General features: G+C 38.6%; 1 long non-coding RNA gene across 3 annotated transcripts in view; it reads right to left on the bottom strand.

Annotated features, from left to right (window-relative positions):
- Nucleotides 1–26,152, bottom strand: part of LOC309844176 — a 66,627-nt gene extending 40,475 nt beyond the window's left edge. For 2 of the 3 annotated variants that reach the window (XR_014300537.1, XR_014300538.1), the window contains exon 1: nt 26,081–26,152. This is a non-coding gene — a long non-coding RNA (uncharacterized lncRNA). Of the gene's footprint in view, nt 1–7,450; nt 7,553–26,080 lie in introns of those variants that run through there. The other variant, XR_014300539.1, reaches the window with a different exon arrangement.
- Nucleotides 26,153–26,746: the final 594 nt, after the last annotated feature.

Raw genomic sequence — 26,746 nt, 5'->3', positions numbered from 1 at the left:
TTTTTTTAAAATTTTTTTTTATAAACATGTATTTTTATCCCCAGGGGTACAGGTCTGTGAATCGCCAGGTTTACACACTTCACAGCACTCACCAAAGCACTCTTTAACTTTTTGAAAAACTGCCAAATGGTTTGTCACAGTAGCGGTACTATTTTACATTCTTATCATCAATGTATGAGGTTCCAATTTTTCCATATCCCCACCAACACTTGTTATTTTCCATAAAAAAAAATTATATTCATCTTAGTGGTGTGAAGTAGTATTTCATTGTGATTTGCATTTCCCTAATAATTAATAATATGGAACACTTTCTCAGGTGCCTATTGGTCATTTGTATATCTTCTTTGGGGGGATGTCTATTTGAATCCTTTGCCCACTTTTAAATTGGGTTGTTTCTTTATATATTTTGGATTTTAGACCCTTAACAAATACATGATTTACAAACATTTTTTTCACTCTATATGTGGTCTTTTTACTTTCTTCATAATGACCTTTGATACAAAAAAAATATTTTAATTTTAGTGAAGTTTTAATTAATATTTTTCTTAAAAAATGTTTGTGTTTTGAAGTTATATTTAAGAATCCATTGCTTAATCCTAAGTCACAAGGATTTACACTTGTGCTTCCTTTTAGAGTTTTACCATTCCAGTGCTTACATCTAGGTCTTTGGTCCATTTTGAATTGTTTTTGTATACGGTGTGAGGAAAGAGTCCAAATTCATTCTTTTGTATGTGGATATTCAACTGTCCCAGTACCATCTGTTGAACTTCGTGTATTCTAATAGACATTTTTGCTTACTAAATTACATCATAGGCGATGTCAAGTTTTGCATGTTCAATCTCATTAGAAGATATTATGTGGATGAACTATCATTAGAAACCTAACTGTTTATTTATTGTGATGACCACTGGATACCTCCATTGTATAGTGTTATTTTCATTTGTGACTAGGAAATAATCTGTTTGAACTTCCAGGAAAGGAGGACCCTAAACTCATCTTGTGCCACAGATATAACTATGTAACGCTTGCATCAGAGCAAAGAACCCAGAAAGGGACCTAAAGACTGGCCAAACTCCATAATTAAATGTAGAAAAGAGGCTATATCAAAGAGGGTAGAAAGAGTGAACACTCCTAAACACCAAAGACCTGACTGCTGGAGGGAGGGAACTGCAGAAGGGACCGGAGACAGACTATCACACTAGGAAGGCTGCAAGGGGAAGAGAAATCCCCATAGCACTTGGCTTGGAAAGTCAGAGGGACTGAATTTCTTGTAAGCACTCATGAAATTCAGTCCCTCTGATTTCCATGAGAACTTACAACCAGTGGGACTTAAAGTCTGGAACTTTAAACAAATCAAAGGGCTTAGCTCGAGAGAGCCCAGAGGGCAAGAGGAGCTGAGCACTGCCCTTAAAGAGACAGTAGAGCAAACAGCCCATGGAGATACAGCTTGGAAACAGCAATTTTAAAGGTGCATGGGGTTTATGGAAGGAAGAGTTAGTTATTAATTTCAGAAATTATTGAGGAACTTCTCCAAGAACAAAGGAACAGGCAGGCATCATTTCTGTCTTGTTCCCCTCATTATAAACACATAGCCACCTGTGGGAACCAGTGCAGCACCAGCATTGACTACCTAACTTGCTTATACTATGCCCCAAACCCTCCAGCCAGGCTGCCTTGGGCCCCACGCTGTGCCCCCCTCCCCCAAAAGAGCCATGCAAACCTTGTCAATATTACCCCCTCCAAGAGGACAGATGCACCTTATTAAAACTGCACCCCTCCCCTACTTGTGCATGTTTTGCAGAAATCCACACACTACTTTCAAGAACAAGAGACATACCTGACTCTGCTACCACACAGAAACAGACACGAGAGTAAGGAAAATGAGACAGAGGAATATGTCACAAATGAAAGAACAGGACAAAACCACAGCAAGAGACTTAAGCAAAAGGGATATAAGAAATAACTGTTTTGGGGGTGCAAAACAGTTAAGCATCTGCTTTTGGCTCAGGTGATCCCAGGGTCCTAGAGTCAAGTCCTGAGTCATGTTCCCTGCTTGGTGGAGAGCCTGCTTCTCCCTCTCCCTCTGCTGCTCCCCTCTGCTTGTGCTCTCTCACTTACAAATAAGTAAATATTTTTTTAAAAGAAGAAATATGCCTTGATAGAGAATTTAAAGTAATGATCATAAAGATACTCACTGGATTTGAGAAAAAAGTGAAATAAGTAAAGCAGAGAGAGTCAATTATCAAATGGTTTCACTTACTTGTGGAGTATAAGGAATAACATGGAGGAGATTGAGAGATGGAGAGGAGAAGCGAGTTGGGGAGAAATCAGAGGGGGAGACAAACCATGAGAGACTGTGGACTCTGAGAAACTGAGGGTTTGGGAGGGGAGAGGGGTGGGGGTTTGGGTGAGCCTGGTGGTGGGTATTATGGAGGCAATATTGCAATGGAGCCCTGGGTGTGGTGCATAAACAATGAATTCTGGAACACTGGAAAGAAATAAAATAAAATAAAAAAGAGTGGAGAACATCAGTGAGACTTTTAAGAAAGAGATAGAAACATAAAAAAGAACCAGTCAGAGATGAAGAATATAATAAATAAAAAAATACCTGAGGGGTTAAATAACTGGCTAGAAGAAGCAAAGGAAAAAATTAGTGAGCTGGAAGAAAAAGTACTGGAAAGTAATCAAGCTGAACACATGAGAGAAAAAGAATTATGCAAAATGAGAATAGATTTAGGGAACTCAGTGCCTTCATCAAGCATAATAACATTTGCATGATAGGGATCCCAGAAGTGGAAGAGAGAGGGAGGAGGGCAGAACGTTTATTTGAAGAAGCAATAACTGAAAAATTCCCTAATCTGGGGTTAGAAAACAGATATTCAGATTCAGGATGCACAGAGATCCCCCAACAAAATCAACTAAAGGACGTCCACACCAAGACATACAGTAATCAAAATGGCAAAAATTAGAAATAAAGAAAAAACTTAAAAAGTAGCAGAGAAAAGAAGACAGTTGTGTACAATGGAAATCCCATAAGGCTATAAGATTTTTCACCAAGAACTTTGCTGGCCAGAAGGGGTCATAGCTGAGAGTATGAAAAGTCAGAAACACTGGGATGCCTGGGTGGCTCAGTGGGTTAAGCCTCTGCCTTCGGCTCAGGTCATGATCTCAGGGTCCTGGGATGGAGCCCCTCGTCGGGCTCTCTGCTCAGTGGGGAGCCTGCTTCCTTCTCTCTCTCTGCCTGACTCTCTGCCTACTTGTGATCTCTGTCTGTCAAATAAAAAAATTTAAAAGATTTTTTAAAAAGTCGGAAACACAAAAACAGGAAAAATAAGTACTTCTGCAAAAAATCAATCAAGGGATTCACAAAATAAAAGGATGTAAAATATGACACCATATATGTAAAGTTGGGTGGGCAAAAGAGGAAACTTTAAAGAATGGATTTTTAAACTGAAGCAATCATGAATTTAATATAGACTGCTACATGCAGAAGATGTTATATGAAAGCATAATGGTAACCACAAATCAAAAACCACAAATAGATATGCAAGGAGTAAAGAAACATGAATCCAAGTATATCACTAAAGAAAACCAGCAAACCATGAAAGAGAAGAAAAAATTAGGAAAAAATCACAAAAATTATCACAAAACAAATAAAATGGCAAGAAATACATTTCTATCAATAATTACTTTGAATGTGAATGGACTAAATCCTACAATCAAAATACAAAGGGTGACAGAGTGGATTAAAATAAAACAACAATACCCATCTAAATGCTGCCTATAAGAGACTCGTTTCAGACTTACAGACACCTACAGATGGAACGTGAGGAAATACAGAAATATTTATTATGCAAATGGATGTCAAAAGAAAGCCTGGGTAGCAATAGTTACATTGGACAAAACAGACTTTAAAACAAAGACTGTAATAAGAGACAAAGAAGGACACTACATAAATATATAAAGGGGACAATCCAACAAGAGGATATACTAACTGTAAATATTTATGCACCCAAATTCATAAAACAGTTACTAACCAAGAACAGAAATAATTGATAATAATACAATAACAGTGGAGACTTTAACATGCCACTTGCATCATTGGACAGATAATCCAAACAGAAAATCAACAAGGAAACATTGCCTTTGAAAGACACACTGGATCAAGTGGACATAACCGATAAATACACCAAACATTCCATCCTAAAACAGCAGAATACAAATTCTTTTTTTTTAATTTATTTTTTATTTTCAGCATAACAGTATTCATTATTTTTGCACACACCCAGTGCTCCATGCAATCCGTGCCCTCTATACTACCCACCACCTGTTACCCCAACCTCCCACACTCCTGCCACTTCAACCCCTCAGATTGTTTTTCAGAGTCCATAGTCTCTCATGGTTCACCTCCCATTCCAATTTCCCCCAACTCCCTTCTCCTCTCTATCTCCCCATGTCCTCCATGCTATTTGTTATAGTCCACAAATAAGTGAAACCATATGATAATTAACTCTCTCTGCTTGACTTATTTCACTCAGCATAATCTCTTCCAGTCCCGTCCATGTTGCTACAAAAGTTGGGTATTCATCCTTTCTGATGGAGGCATAATACTCCATAGTGTATATGGACCACATCTTCCTTATCCATTCGTCCGTTGAAGGGCATCTTGGTTCTTTCCACAGTTTGGCGATCGTGGCCATTGCTGCTATAAACATTGGGGTACAGATGGCCCTTCTTTTCACGACATCTGTATCTTTGGGGTAAATACCCAGGAGTGCAATTGCAAGGTCATAGGGAAGTTCTATTTTTAATTTCTTGAGGAATCTCCACACTGTTAAAATGGATAAAAGACCTCAACATGAGACAGGAATCTATCAGAATCTTAGAGGAGAATATAGGCAGTAATCTCTTTGATATCAGCCATAGCAACTTCTTTCAAGATATGTCTCCAAAGGCAAAGGAAACAAAAGCGAAAATAAACTTTTGGGACTTCATCAAAATCAAAAGCTTCTGCACAGCAAAGGAAACAGTCAAGAAAACAAAGAGGCAACCCACGGAATGGAAGAAGATATTTGCAAATGACAGTACAGACAAAAGGTTGATATCCAGGATCTATAAAGAACTCCTCAAACTCAACACACAAAAAACAGACAATCATATTTAAAAATGGGCAGAAGATATGAACAGACACTTCTCCAATGAAGACATACAAATGGCTATCAGACACATGAAAAAATGCTTAACATCACTAGCCCTCAGGGAGATTCAAATTAAAACCACATTGAGATATCACCTTACACCAGTTAGAATGGCCAAAATTAGCAAGACAGGAAACAACATGTGTTGGAAGGGATGTGGAGAAAGGGGAACCCTCTTCCACTGTTGGTGGGAATGCAAGTTGGTGCAGCCTCTTTGGAGAACAGTGTGGAGATTCTACAAATTCTTTTCAAGTGCGCAAGGAACACTCTCCAGAATACATCACATATTAGGTCACAGAATATATCACAACAAATTTCAAAAGAGCAATGTCATACTATGTATCTTTTCTCATCACAATGCTATGAAACCAGAAATCAACCACAAGAAAAATTCTGAAAAGACCACAAATACCTGGAGCTTAAACAGCATGCTACTAAACAATGAATGAGTCAACCAAGAAATCAGAGAAATCAAAAAGTACATGAAAACAAAGGAAAGTGAAAATATAATGGTTCAGAACATTTGGGACATAGCAAAAGCAGTTTAAGAGGGAATTTTATAGCAATATAGTCCTACCTCAAGAAGCAAGAAAAATCTCAAACAACCTAATCTCATACTTAAAGGAGCTAGAAAAAGAGCAAGAAACAAAACCTAAAAATGGCAGAAGGAAAAAGGAAAGAAATAATGAAGAGTAGAGCAGAAATAAAGGACGTAGACACTAAAAAAAAAAAAAAAAAAATCAGTAAAGCAGATGAATGAAATGAGGAGTTGAGGTGGTTCTTTAAAAAGATCAACAAAATTGATCTAGCCAACACATTAAAAGAAGAGAGGGAGAGAAAGGACTCAAAGAAAATTACAAATTAAAGAGGAGAAATAACAACCGACACCACAGAAATGCAAACAATTAGAACGTTATGAAAAACTATATGCCAACAAATTAGACAACCTAAAAGAAAGAGTTGAATTCCTAGAAACATATAGCTTACTGAAATTGAAGCAGGAGGAAATAGGAAATTTGAATAGACTGATTACCAGCAAGGAGATTGAATCAGTGATCAAAAAAACTCCCAGATGGGCTAGATGGCTTCACAGGAAAATTCTACTAAACAATTAAAGAAGAGTTAATACCTATTCTCAAACTATTCCAAAGTAGTTTCCAAAATACTCCAAAAACTATTCCAAAATATTTCCAAAAAATACAAGAAGGAAAACTTCCAAATTCATTCTATGAGGTATCACCCTGATATCAAAACCAGATGAAGACACTACAAAAAAGAGAACTATAGGCAAATACCTCTGATGAACATAGATGAAAAAATCCACAATAAAATATTAGCAAACTGAATCCAACAATACATTAAAAAAGTCATTCACCACCATCAAATGGTATTTGATCATGAGATACACATGTGGTTTATTATTCACAAATTAATCAACATGATATACCACATCAGTAAGAGAAAGGACAAAAACCATATGATCATTTCAATAGATACAGAAAACGCATTTGACAAAGGACAACTTCCATTTCATAAAAGCCTCATAAAGTAGGTTTAGAAGGAATATACCTCAACTTAATAAAGGTCATATATGAAAAACCCACAGCCAACATCATACTCAATGGTGAAAAACTGAGAGCTTTTTCCCCTAAGAACAGGAACAAGACAAGGATGTCCACTTTTACCACTTTTAATCAACATATTACTGGAAGTCCTAGCCACAGCAATTATAAAACATAAAGAAGTAAAATGGACCCAAGCTAGTAAAGAAGAAGTAAAACTTTCACAATTTGCAAATGATGTGATACTGAATGTAGAAAACCCTAAAGACTCCACCAAAAAACTACTGGAACAGATAAGTGAATTCAGTAAAGTCACAGTATACAAAATCAATATGAAAGAATCTGATTCATTTATATACACTAATAATGAAGCAGCAGAAAGAGAGATTAAGAAAACAATCCCATTTACAATTGGACTAAATATAATAAAGTATCTTGGAATAAGCCTAACTAAAAAGGTGAAAAACCTGTATTCTGAAAACTATAAAACATTGATGAAAGAAATTGAAGACAACGCAAAGAAATGGAAAGAAATTCCACGCTCATGGACTCGAAGGACAAACATTGTTATAATATCTATACTACCCAAAGCAATCTATGGATTTAATGCCATCCCTATCAAAATACCAACTGCATCTTTCACAGAACTGGAACAAACAATCCCAAAATTTGTATGGAACCACAAAATACCTTAAATAGCCAAAGCAATGTTGAAAAGGAAGAACAAAGCTGGAGGAATCACAGTCCCAGACTTCAAGTTATATTACAAAGCTGTAGTACGGTACTGGCACAGAAATAGACACAAAGATAAATAGAACAGGAAATCCAAAAATAAAACCACAAATACATGGTCAATCTTCAAAAAAGCAGGAAAGAATACGTAATGGAAAAAAGACACTGTCTTGAACAAGAGGTGTTGGGAAAACCAGACAGCTACATGCAAAAGAATGAAACTGGATCACTTTCTTGCATCATACACAGAAATCAACTCAAAATAAATTGAGAAACTAAATGTGATACCTAAAACCATAAAATTCCTAGAAAAGAGCAAGGCAGTAATATCTCTGAAATTGCCTATAGCAACATTTTTCTAGATATGTCTGCTGAGGTAAGGGAAATAAAAGCAAAAATAAACTACCAGGACTATTTCAAAATAAAAAGTTTCTGCACAGTGAAGGAAACAGAACTAAAAGGCAACCCACTGAATGAAAGAAGATATTTGCAAATGACATATCCAATAAAGGGTTAGTATCCCAAATATATAAAGAACTGATACAATACCCAAAAAACAAATAATCCAATAAAAAAATGGACAGAAGACATGAGGAGACATTTCTCCAAAGAAGACATCCAGATAGATGGTCAACAGACATGAAAAGATACTCAACATCACTCATCATTAGGGAAAGGCAAATTGAAACAACAATGAGATATCACTTCACATCTGTCATAATGGCTAAAATAAAAAAAACTCTAGAAACAACATGTGTTGGTGAGGACGTGGATGAAAAAAAACCCTCATGTGCACGATTAGTGGGAAGGCAAACTGGTGCAGCCACTATGGAAAACAGGTTGAAGATTCCTCAAAAGGTTAAAAGCAGAACTACCCTACAGTCCAGTAACCACAATACTGGGAATTTACCCCAAGAATACAAAAGCAGTAATTCAAAGGGATGCATGTACTCTGATGTTTATAGCAGTATTATTTACAATAGCCGAATTATGAAAGCAGTGAAGTGTCCATTGGTAGATGAATGGATAGAGAAGAAGTGATATATATACAGTGGAATATTATTCAGCCATAAAAAAGAATGAAATCTTGCCATTTTCAATGACATGGATGGCACTGAAGAGTATGTTAGCAAAATAAGTCAGTCAGAGAAAGACAAATACCATATGATTTCACTCATATGTGGAATTTAAGAAATTGAACAATCAAGCAAAGGATAAAAAAAATGGGGGGAGGAGAAACCAAGAAACACTCTTAAATATAGAGAACAAATGGCTGCTTACCAGGAGGTAGGTGGGTGGGGGAGTGGGCGAAATAGGAAATGGGGAGAAAGGAATTGTTCTTGTTGTGATGAGCACGGGGTAATGTGGGGGAGTGTTGCACCACTTTAGCACACCTAGAACTAATACAACACTGTATGCCAACTATGTAGGAGTCAAAATAAAGTTTAAAAAAGAAAATAATCTATTTGGTGTTAATCTGGAAATACAGGAGTGTCTAGTCACCCATCAACTAATCTTCAAATGGTATTAACAAATAATTTGACTCATCATCATCAAGCCGTCATACATTGCCTGGTCTATAAAATGGGCTTGGGTAAGAACATCTCAAAGATCACTTTAAGCTTGAATGTTATTTCATTCTCTTAGTCTGAAATGTTGACTTTATCTGCATCAAGCTGTAATGCCTTTTTCCAGTTGTACTGAGAAATAACTGACTTACATAGACTGCTGGGTAAGTTTTAGGCATACAGCATGATGATTCCATTCACATATACCATGAAATGATTAATATCCATCATCTCATATAGATAAAAAAAAAAAAGAAAAGTTTAAAAAAGCTCCGTATGATGAGCCCTCTTAGGATTAACTCTCCTAACTTCCGTCTATACCATCCAGCAGCATGAACTACAGTCATCATACTGTACATTACATCCTTAGTACTGACTTGCCTTACAACTGGATGTCTGTGCCTTTCGACCCCTGTCCTCCAACACCCCCCAACCACAAATTTGTCTCTTCGTCTATGAGGTTGTTTTTGTTTTTGTTTGCTTTGATTCTACATATAAATGAGATATACAGTATCTGCCTTCTTCTGTCTGAGATTTTATTCAGCATACTGCCTTCAAGGTCCACCCATGTTGCTGCAAATGGAAGGATTTTCCCTTTTTTTTCAATTGCAGAATAGTATTCCATTGTTTACATATACCATGGCTTCTTTATCTGTTCAGGTGTCAGTGGACACTTAGGTTGTTTCCATGTCTTGCTTATTATAAATAATGCTGCTATAAACATCAGGGTGAGGGTATCTTTTCCTGTTACTGTTTTCATTTCCTTTGAATATATTCCCAGAAGTAGGATTTCTGGATCATTTAGCAGTTCTATTTTTAATTTTTTGATGCTCTTCCATACTGTTTTCTATACTGGCTGTGCCAATTTACAATCCCAACAAAGTGCACAGGGGTTCTCCTTTTTCCACAACCATGCCAACACTCGTTATCATTTGCGTTTTGATGATGGCGATTCCAACAGTAAAACTGTATCATCTTTTCTTCTGCAATACTAAAACAAGACTGTTACTTCAAATGACCACTAAGCCAGAGAGTTTCGTATTTTAAGGTCATGGCATTAAACACTTGTGGCACCACATCCCATCTCTGGAAGAAGGTGAAAAGCTGCCTCTTTCAAATGTCAGCATTATGATCAATAGAGATTTTGTGAGGATTTTTCTGGAGCCTTAGGAATGTTCTGAAGGAAGAAGAATGGAGAAGACTATGGAGTGATAAATGACTGTTCTAAGAATCCAGACGCCCAGACCGAGAGTAAAGAAAACAGACCAAGTCTTTGCAGAATTAAGAACAGTGGATGGCATTTAAGGGCAGGCGGGTATCAGGTCTCTGTAAAGCGGCTCTCTCCTCAGTCCAAGCCATCCAGATTGCAGCAGGCTGCTGCCTGTGAGTCAGACGGCTTCCGCGCCTGGAAGTGTCCCAAAAGAGGCTAGCGAGCCACCGCGTGCAGATGCTGTGAGCAAGATTCCTGCATTTAGTCAAAAGTGGGACTAAACAATATCTAGCCTCTTTCCAAACAGAGAGACCTGGGGATCCTCTTCATCATCTTGGGCCACATTATTGAGCCCTACCTGTCACTTCACATCCTCAGCATTTCTCATATTTCCATTTTCAGTTTGGCTATCGCTGGGGCTAAATCTCCTACTAACCCTAACATGAGCTCCATGCTCAAGGCAAACTTCACTAGAGTCAGTGCTCACGCCTCCCTCTTTGCTGTGAATTCCATTATTTCTCATCACTCAGCTCAAAATCTCTTCCCCAGGGAAGCCTTTTCTGCCCCAGCCTGGCAGAGTCCTTGACTATCTCCGTTTGACAAAACAGTAGTTTACACAAACTGCCAGAATTCTGGCAGTTCAGTTCAGAATACATAATTCTGTAATAAAATTCTGTATTATAATTTTATGTTTACACATCTGGCTCCCCTACTAAATGATAACCTCCCCCAGGGCAAAGATCAAGCCTTATCTTTGTATGACCAGCACCTGGAAGAGTATTTCCTGTAGAAGTTACTCAACAAATATTTAGTGAGTAAATAAATCAATGAATTAATCTTTGGGATTCTATATTTCTGTTAAGAGTCCTTATACTCATATGACACCTTTAAGAATGAAAATGAAATGTTTCTTAACTAAGGCCAGTATTTTTATATCTAGAATAGTACCTCTCAACTTTAAAGTTTTTATGTTCCTCATCCTTTCCTCTGAGGGAGTGAGCTTTGCTACAAACGACGAAAGGGAAGCACTGACTACAACAGTAAAAAGTGAAAAGTTATTGCCTTGATCTTTTGGCTCTGACAGCACCCCACCTGAAGGGTTAATTAATCCTGATGGAGAAGAGGAGAAACCAGGAGGTATACAAGGGAAGAAAGGAAAGGAAAGGAAGAAAAAAGGGGAAGCAATGAAGAATACACACGGGCAGGAAAATGTAAACATCAGAGGACACAGTGATCGAAGCACAATTTGGGGTTATATGTGTCCGTGCCGTTTGTGACACTCGTTAGAAAGTGAGGCTCAGAAGATCCTGGCAGTTCTCAATCTGTGGTCAACAACAGAGCAGAAAGAGGTAAAACACCGCTCCTGGGAAGGTTTATGAAGGCAAAGGAAGATAGTCTAGAGATGTGTGCTAAAGAGAAATGTTCAAAAGGCGCCTGGGCCACTCAGCGGGTTAAGCATCCGCCTTCGGCTCAGGTCATGATCCCACTGTTCTGGGATCGAGACTGGCACTGGGCTCCCTGCTCAGCAGCTCGCCTCTTTCTTCCTCTCCCTCTCCCTGCTGCCCCCTCTGCTTGTGCTCTCTCTGTCAAATTGATAAATAAATAAAATCTTTAAAAAAAAAAAAACAAAGGAAGAAGAAGGATGTTCAAACTCCTGAGAGAGCCCTTTCCCCCGGTGGCATAAGCAGAATCCTTTCTCCCCGGACCATCAGAGGTGATTGCTGGCTCTCTTGGCTGGGACCAGCCTGAGGGAAATTTGGGAAGTAAACAAGATTTAACATCCATTCTCTTTTTACAGTGACCTCTTCCTTTTTTTAACCACCTGCCATTATCTCCAGTTTTCCCTAATTTCTCCCACTGCCTCTTAATTTAACGTGCTTACGCAGCCTTCCCCCCATCTGTGACACCCCATCAGGACATCCCAGTTTTTCTCTTCTCTGGGTTTATTCTCCCTTTACCCTCCATGGTGGCCATGGCACCATGTCCATTTTCTCTGGCAAAACCAGTCTTGAGCTAAATTGCTAATGACTGAATTGAACGACTTTGATCCCCAATGTGTTACTCTTCCACATATGCATTCTGCTAGAGATTTTTAGTGACTTAAACAAAAGGTAGAGTAAACATTAAATATGAAACAAGGGAAACCATTTAAAACACTAACCCGAACTATGCCTGAAAATGAAAGTCTCATCCTTAAGGAGCTTGAGATCCTTAAGAAATAGATTTCATACTTCATTGAAATAAACAGGACACACAGTACTTCAGACTTTAATTTCATGCTAGTGATTTTTGATAGCAGCTGTTGTTAATAAGGGAGGAGTATATTTGTCAAAGCAGCTAATCATCTTGTACACAAAAAAAAAAAAAAAAAAAAAAAAAACCCAAAAACAAAAACAGACTGTAACAGGAATTTGGAAATCTGCCCAGAATGCTTTTTGAGAAATGGATGGCAATGGTTGACATCTCTTTTTTGTGCCTCTTCCTGACTCTCCCGCACAGGGGCACACCCTGCCCATTCTCAGGGTGAATCTGAAGACAGTGTTGTCTAATACTTTAATGACACAGAAATACGTTGTCTCCAAACTACACTGTAAGAGAATCAAATGACGCAACCATAGGTTATTAACAGCAGCTCTTATCAACCTGTTCTTTAAGAATATTGGTTGCTTTTATTTGTGTCTAAAAATTCCTTCCTCTGCGTTGAGGGAAAAAAAAAAAAAGGAAAAATAAAAGGGAAGACAGAGGAAGAGAGGAAGAAAAGGAGGGAGAAGTGAGGGAAGGAATGCCCAGTTCTGTGTTGCTGAATCGTTCTGTATCTTTGAGATGTCAACATTTTTTTAAAAAGATTTTATATATTTATTTGAAAGATGTAGAACACACAAGCAGGGGCAGAGGGAGAGGGAGCAGCAGACTCCCCTGATGAGCAGGAAGCCCGACTCAGCTCCATCCCAGGACCCTGGGATCATGACCTGAGCTGAAGGCAGAGGCTTCACTGACTGAGCCATGCAGGTGCCCTGAGATGTCAATATTTTGAAATGAAAGCTTCTTGGAATATTAATTTTTGATTGACAGTACTTGTTACCTTTATTTCCCATACATTTTTCATAATTATGTACATGTTTCCGTGTTTTGTTTTATCCTTTTGGGTGGCTCTTGGTTGGACATCTGAAATAGCTATTTCAGGCACTTGTTTTTCCTCCCTAACGAAGGGCATCTCTGATTTTCTTTTGTCTTTGCCTACATTCTCTTTGCATGAAAACAAACAAACAAACAAAACAGACATGATAATGAGCTCTGAAGGGATGGACCTCAGAAATGGTCTAGGATACCAGGACTAGCGTGCTACGGCCCACAAACCGAACACACACATTCTGACTGGCCACCCAGGCCACCAATATGTCCTACTCCAAGATTCCTTTCCCAGGGATAGGACTTCCAAGAGACAGGACATAGCTACAGAGGGCAGCAATTTTTTTAGTCTGTTTCACTGCATATATATATATGCAGTACATATATATATATGGTATAGTAGGTCTTCAATAATAATTAGAGGATTACATAAATGGCTTTCATTAAAAATAAATAAGACTCAATAATGGGCACTTCTAGAGTTCACTTATTTCAGAATAACACCAGAAAAACCTGCCCTAATTTGGAATTTGCAAGGCAGGCCAGCCCCTCAATAGTGGGAACTTTGCCTTCACAAAGATATCATAGAAAAATTGTATTAAATGCATCAATTAAAATTTAGACATTTCAAAAAAGAACTCAAGAAGAACATTCAAATGCCTTGAGACTCAAAGACCAAAACTAAGGCATTATTTAAAATTGTTAAGTGACAGTTCAGTTAACGTATAATAAGCACAGATTTAATTAGTATTTCCTTTAAAAGGGATTAGAGAATTTTTAAACCCCATTTTTTCCAACAACCAAGTTAGAGTGATTATATCAAATTGTGATAATACTCAGATCTTCTTCAACTAATTGGCCCACCATTTGTAGGCTGCATCCTTAGAATCTGATACTTTTCCAAGTTTCACCACTCTTATTAAAGCTCTGACCAAAGGCTGTAGCTAGTCGTTTTGGTACCTTCATTAGAGTTAGAAAAAGGTGTACCCCTTGGAATTTCAGCTTCCAGTTTCCCTTGTGAGGGGCATAACTTTATTCCACTTATGTACCTACTCAGCAGACGAACTTATCACCTACATCGCAAAGAAAATTGAGACCAAGAGTTGTGAACTCCTTCAACTTCCAGCTTCCCTCCTCCAATTTAACTCTATGTTTGCACATTCCCTCTTGTCTAAGGGGACACATTCTTTCCAGACTCACCCCATCCTCCCGGATGCTTCCTCCTCTCCCTTCCAGGGCCCAGATACACCCACTTACCCACTCAGCCTTTACTCCTCTGCTTTCCTCAGTCTCCATATAGGCTCAAGTCCCCCGACCTAAGAAACACAAAACTTCCTCTTTACTCTGTTCCCCAAAGTCAAACTTCTTGAAAAAGCACGAAACATCTTTATGCTCGATTCTTCACCTCACATTTGCTCCTCAGTCTTCTCATCATTGTATCTCTTCTGACCTCCTCATTCAGATTCCAGTTTTAGATGGTGACATAGGAAGAGCCTCAACTCACCTCCTCCCATGGACACCGTAAGTCTACAGCTACATATGGGACAACTTCTTCTGGGGGGGGAGGGGCTAAAGGCTGGCTGAACAAATACTATACCTCAGGAATATGAGAAGAAAACCCCATCCAAAGGGGTAGGAAAGGCCAGAGTATAATTTCACCATAAATCCCAGCCCTAGCACAGTGACCCACATTGGAAAGGAACTCAAAACCCAGAGCTTTTGCCTGAAGAGTGGGGAGTTTGAACCTCATATCAGGCACCCCTGCTTTTAAGACCTGCACTTGAGAGAAGAGCCTCTAAAACGCCTAGCTTTGAAAGCCAACAAGGCTTATATCCATGAGACGACAAGACTGTAGCCATCTGAGAAACAGTTCTTAAAGGACTCCTGTGCTGGGACTCACCTGCCCTAGGGGCCAGCCCAGGGGCAGCATTCTGTTCTGACTTTAAGTGAAAGAGGCTCATTTGAGTATATTAAAGTGCTGGTCTGAGGTGGTGGTATATAATTTAACACATATCTGAGAGCCTTCAGGAACACTCTCTGGGGGCAGAGATTGGTAGACACCATCATCATGGTCTCCTTCTGCCTTGCTCTTATCCAAAGCTGCCACCTCTTGCTTTTTTTAAAAACAAATTTTCCATTGGGTGCCATCTTTATGCCCCTGTCTTCCTTGCTACGGCCAGTAGGCCCTTCTGTATTGTATACCTCTGCCCTGCTCCAGAATGCCAGTATCTCCCAGGGGGAAGCTCTTACATATATCTGGTGCCTTTTTGTTGTTATTGTTGGTTTTTTTTGTTTGTTTGTTTGTTTGTTTGTTTTTTGGATCTGGTGTCCTAGCTTTTGCAGCTGCTGCCCAGGGAATGCTCTTTGACCACCTGCTTCCAGTGGCCAGGTGTGGCTGTGTTCTGGATCCCACATTACTAAAATGGGAGAATAGTTCTTGGCAGGCTACCATGTCCAGAGCACTATGAAGAAAGTGGACTGAAGCACATCCCCTAAGTCTTTCTGTGAAAGAAACCTATTTGCATGTGCAGGAGTTTTGGCCTGAGGGACAGGCTTTTAGTCTGGTACACACCTAGGGGTCTACTGAGTTGCTCTTGAGGAATATAGGCTGATGATACCATCTTTGGTCTCTCCCTCTGCCTTGCTATAGCTGAGTGGTATCTGGAAAAGAGCTTATGCACTTATCTGGAATACTGATTTTTGTGATTGCTGCGCAGGGGACTCCTCCAGATCACCTGGCTCTGGTAGCCATCAGGGCTACACTTCCAGTTCCACAGGCCATATACATTTGCATACTTTAAAATCTGCTGCCTGAGGCTTTGGTTTCCAGGCACCTTGAATGATTGTAAGTGCTAAGTGAGATCTCCTTTGAGACACTGACAGATCTTGGCCCATCTTCAACTACTGGGAGCTATTAAAAAATATTATAGGCTGCTTGGATAATCACAAGGCTTAAAAGACAACCAAGAACTAGGGAAGGGTTGTGATATGGTTCATTTCCCACACAAGTCCAATCTGTTAAGACTGGGAGAGGTAGCTGTTTCATCTAATGCATAGAAACCAACAGAGAGTCAGGCAAAATGAAGAAACAGAGGATTATATTCCAGATGAAAAATAAAAAATAAAAAAATAAAACTTTAGAAAAAAAACCTTACTGAAGTGGAGATACCTAATATACCTGAAAAAGAGTTTTAAGTAGAAGTCATAAAGATGTTCACTGAACTTAGGAGAAGAATGGATGAACACAGTGAAAACATCAACAAAGAGTTAGAAAATATAAGAAAGTACCACTCCATCCAAAGACATTCAAAAAGGTCTCTCCGGGGGTGCTTGGGTGGCTCAGTCAGTTGAACATCTGTCTTCTGCTCAGGCCATGATCTCAGGGTCCTGGGAACAAGCCCCATATCAGACTCCTGCTTCCTCCTCCCAGGTCATGCTCTCCCTCTCCCTCTCTATTAAATAAAATAAAATAAAAAAAGAAAGAAAGAAAGAAAAAGAAAAGGTCTCTCCAGAATCCCCAGATAACCATAATTTCTTTTTTATCCTTCTTGATGTCTTTGCATCATTTGACTCTATAGATCTTCTTTCTATAAACTTTCTCCTTCCACTGGCTTCTTTGAGACCACTACCTCTCTGACTTCTATCTCTTAGCTTATTATTCTGAGTTTTAATGATTTTAAAAAGGCAGGGGAGCAGAAGGTCTCACCTCTATCTAAGCTTTAAAAATGAATTTACCATGGAGTGTAAGATCGCTGAAAACTTGCACAAACTTGATATACTGATAAAAAACACATTTTATTAAGGGAAAATCATATCTAAGTAATATGTTAGGCTTCTTTGAGAGTGAAATTAAATACCTTAATAAAAGCACAGCAATAAATGTGATGTTTGTGTTAGCCTTTCATAAGATTATACACTAAAAACACTTAATAAAAATCATCAGAGAAAAAATTTTATGGATAAAGAACTGCTCTAAAAGCACTAAATAAAAGATAAGGGTAAAGGGCACTTGCATGTATAATTAGTGCATTGAACAAGTCCTATCTTATAGGATGTGCTCAGAAGAAAACAAACTTTTCTCTTTCATTGTCCACTTATATTTATTCAATAGGTCTGGTCTTTCTCCTGTCTCTGTAGAAACTTAGCTTTTCTTCTTACCTTTACATAGGAAGAGTTTACTTTGCTGGTTTACTTTAAGATTCACTCTTAAATCAGGCTCCCTGCCCAGCAGAGAGCCCAAAGCGGGGCTTTTTCAATCCCAGGACCCTGAGATCATGACCTTAGCCAAAGGCAGAGGCTTAACCCACTGAGTCACCCAGGCGCCCCAAGAAGAATTTACTTTGCTGGTTTACTTTAAGATTCACTCTTGACTTGAGCTAAAGAAGGTGGGGTTGATGCTTCACAACTCATGGAAGGAAGGATGGATGGATGGGAGGGAGAAGGAAGGAAGGGAGAGAGAGAAAGAAAGGAAGAAAGAGAAAGAAAGAAAGAAATCAATTTTTCAAATGCCCAATAAAACCACCCTTATGCCCCTGATGTGGGTAAGGGGCCTAAGCATTATAACTCTTAAATTAATAAGTTTACAATTAACTTAGGTAGCTCATACTTTAGGACATCAGCTGAAACTTCCACTTAACATTCCATTCCTCCTGAATGAAGAGATTTAAGCAGTGAGATAACACCAGGGATTGGCTCTAAGGAATTCTTAAGAAAAGGTTTGGTAAATGATTCAGAGGTGAGCATATGCTGAAATCTCCGAAGTGGCATATGACATGGAACTTCCGTTTAGTAAACTGCCAAGTGCAGGATAACCTACAGGAAGATGGCACCAGAACGGGGGAGCGGGCAGAGAAGTGGAAGATGAATGTTCAAGGATAGGAGAGAAGATGCTTTCAGGACAAATAATCCAAACACCATTCTCAGATGGTCTCCAGGGTATCAGCCATGACCCTTTGGAAGGATTGCCTTCAGAAAGGTATAAGCCTACACACAAATGAGGTTCCTATTTACAGTTCTTAAGTTACTGGAATCTTTTGCATGTTTAACTAAGGTTTTTTTTTTTTTTTTTTTAAATAACCATTAAAGTCATTCTTCTTTTCAGTGAAACACAAGTGGTTGAATCTTGAATTTGAATTTCAGATGGCATTTTATACCAGGGATTTACTATAGTATATATTTCCATATATATTTATAATTAATAGGAGGCTTTTAAACCTAAATTTATTCTTTTTCACATAGAACTACATAGATCTTTATTATCAATCTGCTAATAAATTACTTTTGTCTCTGTGAAGATGTGTTTGTGTATCTTTCTCCATGTATTTTTCTATTGTGCATGTGTAGGTACACTTGGTCATATAAGTATCTAATTACTTGAGGTGTAATTAAAAGTCTTTCGGAGACTCTCCTCTCTCAAGATCTCCCCCCCCCCTCCACTGAGAAGGTGAGACATTGGGTAGCTGTACAATTTCCACTATTAAAAATAAATGCCCTTCAGACAAGAATTAGATAAGCAGCTTGTTTCTTCAAGAGTTGAACAGCAGCCAATTTCACACAAACTCATTTCATAAATATTTCTCTCTTCCAAAAAAAAAAATTTTTTTTTTTGAGAAGATAGATGGATTCAAAATTCTCCAGGAAGGTACTGAAGTTTCTGCTCAGGATTATCTCGGGGAAGCTTCCATCTGTTCTCTCTAATAGCTTACCTTTCTCTGTTGAGCTCCATATTTCTTAAACAGGACTTTGAAGTTTTTGCATAAGATTAAATATGTTTCTCATTTTCCTATTTTATTAAAATACCCATTTATTTGATAAGCCATTACCCTGCTCTATTGCTTACAGCATTACCTGAGGGTAGAGAAAATATTTTGTCCCAAAGAAAGATTTCATGCCATCTCTATGGCTACATAAATACTTAGGTATCTTTGTATCTTTTTAACTGCCTTGATTTGTTGATTTTTAGATTGTCTCAAATGCCACCTGATTTCTCCGCCTCCCCAACAGGCCTTCTTCAATCCCTGTATAACTTCCTTTCTAATCCTGCTCACTGGCCCACGAAGGTCATGTTCAAAATATTATCACCTTTATGTAATGATCACATACAAAGCCTAACCATCCTCTAAATGGTTTCAAAATGAAGCATGACCATAAACCAGCGTGAATTATTTTCAACCTGAACAGGACTGAAAACTAGTTCAATAAGAGGAGCTCCAGAAATCTTAGCATTGATTAAGCATATAAATTTATTTTGCTGAGTCCTTTGAGTATATAAGTGCTGTAATATTTACTTAAAAAGCCATTCACACTGTTTATACTTTCACTTTGTATTTGGTATTAATAGTGCTCGCTTCGGCAGCACATATACTAAAATTGTATTTGGTATTAATATGCTATACTGTGTATTCTCTTTGGAGTAAAACATTTTCTCACTCTAATATTCATGTTAATAGCTCTCATTACAGAAGTGGGTAATTCTAATTTTTAGCAATTTTTTTCTTTAATCCATTCTCACGTTTAAATATGAAACACATGAGGGGCGCCTGGGTGGCTCAGTGGGTTAGGCCGCTGCCTTCGGCTCGGGTCATGATCTCAGGGTCCTGGGATCGAGTCCCGCATCGGGCTTTCTGCTCAGCAGGGAGCCTGCTTCCTTCTCTCTTTCTCTCTGCCTGCCTCTCAGTGTACTTGTAATTTCTCTCTGTCAAATAAATAAATAAAATCTTTAAAAAAAAAAATAAATAAATATGAAACACATGAAAGTGAATGTCTTTTTTTTTTTAAGATTTTATTTATTTATTTGACAGAGAGAGATCACAAGTAGGCAGAGAGGCAGGCAGAGAGAGAGAGGTGGAAGCAGGCTCCCCACTGAGCAGAGAGTCCGATGCGGGACTCGATCCCAGGACCCTGAGATCATGACCTGAGCCGAAGTCAGAGGCTTTAACCCACTGAGCCACCCAGGCGCCCCGAAAGTGAATGTCTTAAAGATTTTTTTAATTAAGAGAATTCCTCGTATTATATTTGTTTGCCAAAAAACTCTTGGGTCCAGTAATTCAGTTTTAAATTATTTGTTTGGAACCTTAGGGATGTTTCTACTGTTTCAGAGTCCCAATTAAAAAGAAAAAGAAGAAGTAAGCAAAGTCAATACGAAGGCATTCCTGACTCCCCTGTGAAAGGTGATACTTCATAGTAGTACTTTCCTCATGGACTCCTGTCATTTTCCATCACAAATCAGTATCCACATTCCTTTCATGCAGTCACAACTTTAACATGCTCTCATACGTGGTTGGCTTTGGGGTAGGAATGGAAACCAGCCCAAATCACATTGTACCCTGCCACCTTCTGCTCTGAACATTTTTATATGGGAACATCGGGTTAAAAAAACTAATCTGAAAAAAAGAATGAGGAAGATCCAAAAAAGCCACACCCAGTCTGGGGAAAGGGTATAAAAAGGAGATAAGCAAGTCTTACCTGCCTGCCCTGGTGACAAAAGGTATGGCAATGTATTCATGTGTAAAAAATACCCACCCTTAAGTGTGGTGAGAACATTGAGTTTTTATGGCCCTATAAGGCAGATAGTATTATTATCTCCATATTTTACAGATGAGAAAACCATCTTTCAGGTCATTTTTAGCACCAGTTGGGGAATTGGCTAACTGCCGGAGTGAGTCATGGTCCAGACGCACAATCCCAAAACCATGAGGGCTGAAGACAATTACCCAGTGTTTTGGGCACTCCCTGCTTCAGCTGTGCCCAGCACACACCCTGAATATTTGATAATATGTGTTTAAAAAATAACCCCATATTGTACTGATTATCATTCAAATATCTGTGTTAATGAATACTTATTTTCAGTATTTGAGTCACCAATTCCCATTTCAGTACTGACTTTCGCCTTGGCCATTTGTGCCAATATAAGGAAGCATTGGCATGAATACTGGAAGTGGGCACTTCGCCCACCCAGCGGGATCATGCGCCTCACACAAATGAGCCAAACACTGAAATTCACTGTCACCTCATCCCTTAAAATTATAGCTAGAATTGAGGAAAACTACCACCAGGGGGCAATAAATATCTCACCACATGGTCAGAACCAGCAGCCATATTTTGTTAAAATGACATTGCACCCCCAAGGAATACAATAATTGAGCACCAATACAGGCATCAACATAATTTTAAATGACAAAACTTTAGGTGTAATTTTATATATTTTAAATTAATGCTTATCTACTTTAAATTAGCTTATTCTAACTCTGTTCTTATCTTCTGGCTGAAACAGAAATTTGAATATTCATCCCAAATCCACATCCTGAAGGACTCAGGTCGTTTCTAGAGAGGCTATATATTTTGTTACTTCAAACAAATTTGACATCAGCTCATTCTCTTAATTGCAAGTAAAAGCAAGAATTGTACGGCTGCTATGAGGAACTTGCTTAGATGGAGTCTCCCAACTTCATACTTTCCTTTTCTTTTAACGATTTTATTTGTTTATTTGACAGACACAGCAAGAGAGGGAACACAAGCAGGGGGAGTGGGAGAGGGAGAAGCAGGCCCCCCGCTGAGCAGGGAGCCTGATGTGGACCAGGATGCTGGGATCAGGACCAGAGCCAAAGGCAGACGCTTAACAACTGAGCCACCCAGGCGCCCCTCAACTTCACACTTTGCTCGTTCTCTCTTTCCAGCAGGTGGAAGAAACTATTGGAGGGGATAAGAAAGACAGCATCCTCTTGCTTTTTTACCTTCTCACATTTTTGTGAGTTTATTCATAATCGGAACAGGCAGAGAGAGCAACTGATGGTCTCACAGGTCAAGGAAGCTTCGGCTGTGATATTTCTCATTCCAGATTCCTAGACTGTTCTCATTGTTCAGAGTCAAACTACCTGGTATTGTAGAGAAATTAGTATTGCTCTCCAGAGGCAGTTTGGGTGGCAGACAGAACTCTAGCTTTGAGTGAGAAATGCTTGATTTATTACTCTTCACTCAGAGTATACGTTACGATTTACTATAGTCCAAGACTAAATCTTCTTGACTGTAAGAGTGGGATAGCACTCTTTGACCTTACAACTTTGCTCATGTCATTGTGAAGAACAAAAATAATCCATGTTGTGAAAACAAACTGTAGAATACTATATAATACAAGGTGTTATAATTTTGAAACTTCCGGGAGGCAAAGTGACCACAGTAGCAGCTTCCCATCCTCCACCCTTCAGACCTGTGGCAGGCAGCTGTACACATGTTCTAGAACATCTTCCATGCAATTTTCCAGAGCCGGGGTGGGGGGAAAATATGTCCTCCAAATATGTGGGGTCTATTCTCTGATGGCTGATTGACGTTTCTGACCACAGAGGCACAGGCAAAGAGCCAATGATCATTGTTGTTACACCTCCCCCATTTTTGCAAGCCGCTCTCATTTCAGTTGAAGAGACTTCTGGGGATTTAGAGAACTGGCATCCTTTTGCTCCCCTTCATTTTTTTTTTTTATTTTCTGCCTTTGGGAGCTGTACACTAAAGACTAGGCTATTCAAAAGCAAATGTATACAAACACACACACACACACATATATATGTTTAAGAGAAATTAGAAAGTTACCACACATTTCCAGACAAAGTGTACAACTCAGAAAATACCTGAAAGGACCTTAGATTTACACTTCAGACTGATTTCCCAGCAAACAGACAGCCTACAATAAACCAAATAGCAAAACTTGTTTGGTTCCACAGTTACCAAATCATTAGATTAAGTATCCATTTTTCAACAAAAATCACAAAGTATACAAAGAAACAAAAAAGTATGACCCATTCAAAGGAAAAATTAGACCAACAGTAACTGTCCTTGGAAAAGAAGTGATGGTGGACCTACTAGACAAAGACATTAAAACAACTGTCATAAAAATGCTCAAAGAACTAAAGGAAGATATGAAGAAGGTTAAGAAAATGATGTATGATAAAATGGAAATACTAATAAAGAGACAAAAAACCTAAAAGAAACAAAAAAGAAACTCTGGAACTCCAAAGAACAATAACTGAAATGGAAAATTCCCTAGAGGGATTCAGAGGCATTTTTGAGCAGAGGAATCAGCAAACTTGAAAATAGGACAATTGTAATTATTGAGCCCGAGGTACATAAAGAAAAAAAAAAAAAACTGAAGGAAAGTGAAGAGTGTAACGGACCTGTGATTTACCATCAGGCAGACCAACATACAGATAGTGAAGTCCCAGAAGGAGTAGAGAGAGACAGAAGAACAGAGAGAATATTGAAGAAATAATGCCCCCCACCTCCCCAAATCTGATGACATGAACATAAACATCCAAGAAGTTCCAAGACCCAAGTAGGATGAATTCAGAGAGATGGACACTGAGAATCAGATTCTTGAAAGCAGCAAGAAAGAAGCAAGTCATCAGAAACTGGAGACAGGAGACAGCGGGCTGATACATTCAAAATGCTAAACAACCACCACAATCACCTGTCAACCAAGAATGTATTTGACAAATTCCTTCAAAACTGAGGGAGAAATTAGGACATTTCTAGATAGACAAAAGCTGAAGGAGTTCATGACCACTAGACTTACCCTGCAAGACATGCTCTAGAGAACCCGCAGATTGAAATGAATGAACATTGGTCGGCAACTCGAAACCATATGGAGACATAAAGTTCTCAATAAAGGTAAATATATGGGCAATTACAAGACCTACTGCTATTGTTGCAATGATTTGCAACTCCACTTTCTTTCTACATTATTTAAAAAATTAATACACTTTTAAAAATCATTAACTTATGCTTTAAAAACAATGTATAAAGACATAATTTTGTGACATCAACAACTGAAAGGAGTAAGGATGGACATGTAAAGGAGAAGAGTTACTGTGTTATTGAAGTTAAGCTGGCATAAATCCAAGTTAGAGTGCTGTAACCTTAGAATACGAAATCCCTATGCTAACTACAAATAAAATGACGTAGAATATACTCGAAAGGAAATGAGGAAGGAATTTAAACATTTCATTACAAAAAATCAACTAAACACAAAAGAAGACAGTAATGCAGGATATGGGGCACCATAAAACTGTAATAAAGCATATCGAAAACAACTAGCAAAATGACATAAGTAAGTTTCTTATCAATCAGCCTTAAAAAAATTCTGACACATGCTACAACACAGATGAAACTTGGGAACACTGTACTACGTGAAATAAGCCGATCATAAAAATGTCAAACGTTCTATGATTCCTTTGTTAACTTCTTTCTGTGTTTACTGCTGTCGGTACTTCCACACAGGGTGAGCTCTCTAAGAGTGGGGTCGTTCTGATTGCTGGCAGCTGTTTCTGTACCACACAGAACATAACGGCGTATGATGGGGATCAAGAAAATTATTTGCTCAATGAGTAAATGGAACAATTTTTTTTTTTTTTAATTTTAGGGAGAGTGAGAGAGCATGCACAAGCAAGCAGGGGAGGGGTAAGGGGAGATGGAGAGACAGAATCTCAAGGAGACTCCATGGTGAGTGCAGAGCACGACACGGCTCCCTCTCAAGACCCTGGAAACACGACCTGAGCTGAAGCCAAGAACTGTATGTCCAACTCACTGAGTCATCCAGCTCCCCATGAAAACAAAATTTGATTTTGTTTTCAACATATAATATCTCTCGGTTTCATCCAAAACTTAAAGACCCAATGACTGATTTATTAGATTGTTCTGTTATTCTTAGTTTGGGGGTAAAAAAAAAAAAGTGTCTTATATCAAAGCAATATTTTGCCAAATCCCATAAATTTTTATATCCTAATCCTTTGTTTACAGTCCCAGCCTCCATATAACCTTTCTAGTCAACTACCTCCTCTTCCAATTTATTATTTATGAGCCTATAAAATACTTGAAGGAAAAATACAAAAAGCATCCATATACTCTTCATCCGGACTCAACATCTTTTAACCTCTTGCCACACTTGCAGTCTCTCCCTTTCTATACACACACACACACACACACACACACACCTCTAAATAAGTTATTACAGAAATAACTATAAAATGGTAATTTTCTTTTTCTATCATTCCTTCCATATGCATTAGCTAGCATTAGTCATAACCAACAGCTTCTTGACACCGGATCATATGAAGGGAGATTTGTATTAACAATGAAGTAGATTCAGAAAAAATATTTTAGTGGTCTTGATATGTTTTTGAATCAATCCCATTAGCACAGTCCCCAAATATAGAATGTGCATGGTGCTCAAAATTTCTGAATACTGAACTTTACTACTATCAGAAAAAATGAAATTCTGAAAGATTAATTTTTCCTCTTTCAGTACAAGTATAAAAGTGTCCCTGTATTATTCTGTTGTTATGATCATTGACCATTTAATCCACAGACATCTTAAGCTATTTTACTATTAACATTAAACCAAAAAAGAAATAAATTGATGATATGTGTTTGAGATGTGAGAAACATTTTGAATTGTAAGAAAGCTAATATTAAATGGGTGTAACATTTTCAAATGGACCCAGAGAATTGGAGAGGAAAACTCAGAGTCAACATTCATTATGGACACTAATTCTGTGAGGCACTAATGCATTATTGCCATGATACAGTCCAATTATTCCCAACATAATTTCTTAAGTTAAATATAGTAAATGGAATTTTTCCCCCAGCAAGTTTGGCTAACTAGTTAATTTTTACCCAGCTTAGTTTCAGGACTACCTTGATGGAGGAGGTTGTCTGGAAGAGGAGTCAGGAAGGGTCAATGTGGAATTTAAATCCTCTACATGTGATCTGCAAGAATAGCAGGGAAATGACTTACGTTCAGGGTCTTCATGTTGATTTGTCACTACAAATTAGGTGAACTTGAACTGCTGAACTAGTGAGATAGTACTTAGTTCTAGAATGTATTACTTCATTCACTCATCAAATATTAGCAGAGTTCCTCTCCATGCCAGCTACACGCCAGGACATGGAAGCCCTTGGTGAATACCACAGCTCCCACTGTCGATGGTCCTCAGTGTCCTCCAGCTCTAAGGAAGTGTCTCTCTAAGGAAGCAGTGGAGGGAAGTGTAGAAAAGGCTAGAAGGGGGACAGGAAAAGAATACTGAAAGGTCGACAAAGAGTCATGACAAATGTGAAGATTAGCAGAAAATGAAGAAGGACCTCAGAGGCAAGAAGTCTTGAACTATGCGATGTGAGTAGGGCTTGCCACAGACAGCTCTGTAGTCTGAGCGTTGCGCAGACACCTGATGGACACGCCCGGCGAAACGTCATGCTTGGGGAGGCGGGGGGAGGACTCGACCTACCCCTAAAAACAGGCAACTTTTTCCAGTTCATAGAAAGGTACTGCATAGGATGTGTATGTTTTTAGATCCAAAGTTATGC

Source organism: Mustela nivalis (genome assembly GCF_964662115.1).
Source record: "Mustela nivalis genome assembly, chromosome: 11".
Taxonomy (NCBI): Eukaryota; Metazoa; Chordata; class Mammalia; order Carnivora; family Mustelidae; genus Mustela; species Mustela nivalis.
Note: the sequence above shows the minus strand (reverse complement) of the source record. Positions and strands in the feature narration are given on the sequence as shown.